Source organism: Ctenopharyngodon idella, chromosome 7 (genome assembly GCF_019924925.1).
Source record: "Ctenopharyngodon idella isolate HZGC_01 chromosome 7, HZGC01, whole genome shotgun sequence".
Classification (NCBI taxonomy): domain Eukaryota; kingdom Metazoa; phylum Chordata; class Actinopteri; order Cypriniformes; family Xenocyprididae; genus Ctenopharyngodon; species Ctenopharyngodon idella.
In genome coordinates this window covers 15,292,255-15,295,953 of record NC_067226.1, presented here as the reverse complement: position 1 = coordinate 15,295,953, position 3,699 = coordinate 15,292,255, and positions in this window count along the sequence as shown.

Genomic DNA, 3,699 nt, shown 5'->3' with positions numbered 1-3,699 from the left:
TCCACCTTTTCCTCTAATCATTAGTTCACTTCCAAAGATCCCCGTGGTAAGAGATGCATGTCCTTGGCCGAGCTGCCGCTATGGTTCTCTCTTGTGTATGCTTTACCATGAGAGGGATAGAAGATAATCAGCTTGTCAGACAGCACTTAGGCTTTATTCTCCCCTGCAGGCTCAAGCAGGGATGTCAGTGTAGTGTTGAATGTGCCCTCTCAAGACACTGTGGCGAGCTGATAGCCAGCGAGGCCCCTTGGTCAAACTTGCCAGCCAATTAAGGCATCCTGATCTCTCACTGACAAGCATGTCTCTGCTTGTAGAATGCAGAACACAATAACATAGTTGCTGTTTTCCTGAACTGTTGCAGTCAATTCTTTAATGATGAAAGTGTCAGGTTTAAATCAACAGCTTGACGACCTTAACGTGTTACTCAACATGCTGTTTATGGTTCCAACAAACTTTTTTAGCTCGAAAACAAATGTTTGAGTTTTGCGTTACTAAATGAAATTGAGGTCAAGGTAGCAAGGTATTTTAAAAGCTTTCAATGTACTCTCATTATAAAAAGAACTTTATTAACCCTCACATTCTCATTTCCCCCCTACACTTATTTTCTTTGGGGTCATTATGCATTATGGGGTCACATTTACAAAGTGATTGAAAAAACTTTTTTTTTTTTTAAATACAAATAATTTATATATATATATATATATATATATATATATATATATATACACACACACAGGTGCTGGTCATATAATTAGAATATCATCAAAAAGTTGATTTATTTCACTAATTCCATTCAAAAAGTGAAACTTGTATATTATATTCATTCATTACACACAGACTGATATATTTCAAATGTTTATTTCTTTTCATTTTGATGATTTTAACTGACAACTAAGGAAAATCCCAAATTCAGTATCTCAGAAAATTAGAATATTACTTAAGACCAATACAAAGAAAGGATTTTTAGAAATCTTGGCCAACTGAAAAGTATGACCATGAAAAGTATGAGCATGTACAGCACTCAATACTTAGTTGGGGCTCCTTTTGCCTGAATTACTGCAGCAATGCGGCGTGGCATGGAGTCGATCAGTCTGTGGCACTGCTCAGGTGTTATAAGAGCCCAGGTTGCTCTGATAGTGGCCTTCAGCTCTTCTGCATTGTTGGGTCTGGCATATCACATCTTCCTCTTCACAATACCCCATAGATTTTCTATGGGGTTAAGGTCAGGCGAGTTTGCTGGCCAATTAAGAACAGGGATACCATGGTCCTTAAACCAGGTACTGGTAGCTTTGGCACTGTGTGCAGGTGCCAAGTCCTGTTGGAAAATGAAATCTGCATCTCCATAAAGTTGGTCAGCAGCAGGAAGTATGAAGTGCTCTAAAACTTCCTGGTATACGGCAGCGTTGACCTTGGACCTCAGAAAACACAGTGGACCAACACCAGCAGATGACATGGCACCCCAAACCATCACTGACTGTGGAAACTTTACACTGGACCTCAAGCAACGTGGATTGTGTGCCTCTCCTCTCTTCCTCCAGACTCTGGGACCCTGATTTCCAAAGGAAATGCAAAATTCACTTTCATCAGAGAACATAACTTTGGACCACTCAGCAGCAGTCCAGTCCTTTTTGTCTTTAGCCCAGGCGAGACGCTTCTGACGCTGTCTGTTGTTCAAGAGTGGCTTGACACAAGGAATGCGACAGCTGAAACCCATGTCTTGCATACGTCTGTGTGTAGTGGTTCTTGAAGCACTGACTCCAGCTGCAGTCCACTCTTTGTGAATCTCCCCCACATTTTTGAATGGGTTTTGTTTCACAATCCTCTCTAGGGTTCGGTTATCCCTATTGCTTGTACACTTTTTTCTACCACATCTTTTCCTTCCCTTCGCCTCTCTATTAATGTGCTTGGACACAGAGCTCTGTGAACAGCCAGCCTCTTTTGCAATGACCTTTTGTGTCTTGCCCTCCTTGTGCAAGGTGTCAATGGTCGTCTTTTGGACAACTGTCAAGTCAGCAGTCTTCCCCGTGATTGTGTAGCCTACAGAACTAGACTGAGAGACCATTTAAAGGCCTTTGCAGGTGTTTTGAGTTAATTAGCTGATTAGAGTGTGGCACCAGGTGTCTTTGATATTGAACCTTTTCACAATATTCTAATTTTCTGAGATACTGAATTTGGTATTTTCCTTAGTTGTCAGTTATAATCATCAAAATTAAAAGAAATAAACATTTGAAATATATCAGTCTGTGTGTAATGAATGAATATAATATACAAGTTTCACTTTTTGAATGGAATTAGTGAAATAAATCAACTTTTTGATGATATTCTAATTATATGACCAGCACCTGTATATATATATATATATATATATATTAGTTTTTTTTTTTTTTTTAAACTACAGTTTTAGAAAAAAAAAAAAAAAAAAGTGTTTTGGTGATATATATCCAGCAGAGGGCCATAGAGATCCATTCATTTTTCTGGATGTGGCCAACTGATCATAAGACAAGGTTTTATCTATTTTGTGAAAATATAAACAATAAAAAGAAAGTTTAGAATTTGTGTTTGGGTACCTTTGGGAGTATGTGTCTTTGCAATAATGCCATATAAATTTGCAAAAATATAATTAAAACGATAATTAAATTAAGAAATTATTATATATAATTTTTTATATATATATATATATATATATATATATATATATATATATATATATATATATATATATATATATATATATATATATATATATATGTAAATACAACCAACAGCAATAAGCAGAAATGAACAGAAGTTGTGTATTTGTGTGTGCACGCACATGTGTGCACGCAAAAGTGTTTTTGTGTGTGTTATGTCTCGCTCTTTCATATCTGCATTTTTTTTCTGCATTTGTGGCTGCTATTTTTTTTTGCCAAATTCTATATACATGTTCTATGTTGCAGGCCCACCTGTGTGCGTGTGTGTTTGAGTGAGCATGTCTGTTCTAAATTGCATTTGTGCTCTAGTACCAGTAACATTTCTGTGCCGAAATTCTCAGATTTCGGCCAGGTTTATTTATTTTATTAAAAAATGAAAAATAAAAAAACTCTTACATTTTCACATTTCCCATTCATTTTCAATGTGGGGACCCAGAAGACAATGACTGTAACTTTTTTTTTTTTTTTTTTTTTTTTTTTTTTTACATACCTTCAGAATATCTGGTTTAGCCAAAATTAGCACATTGTTTCTGTTTTGTTTTCTTTTTGTACAGTTGTTTATTTATTTATTTTTGTTTTCTTCTGCACTGTAAATATTTTTGCACCTTCCAATAAAACACCATTTTTGGATTATGCAACTTTTTTGTACAGCATGTCATTTCCCTTTTCCACTTCAACTGGTCGGCCTCCCTACAGTGCACAATCAAGCGAGGGGGTTCACATTATAATTCGAGGTTAATGTGTTACAAATACATTGAGCGTAAAGCTTGAGCTATTAGGTTTGAACCTGGTGAAATGTAAATGAAACAGGGCACAAAACTATATATTTGTTTCTTTTCTTTTTTCATTTTCTTTTTAACCATGTAACCAGACCATATAACGGGACACTCAACCAGGGGATATGCCAAAAGGGCACAGTGCCATCTAATCACCCAGTGAAAACATTATTCCACTGGGCTACAAGAAATAACTTTGGTAGAACATATGGTTATAGTTTATTTTAAGTATT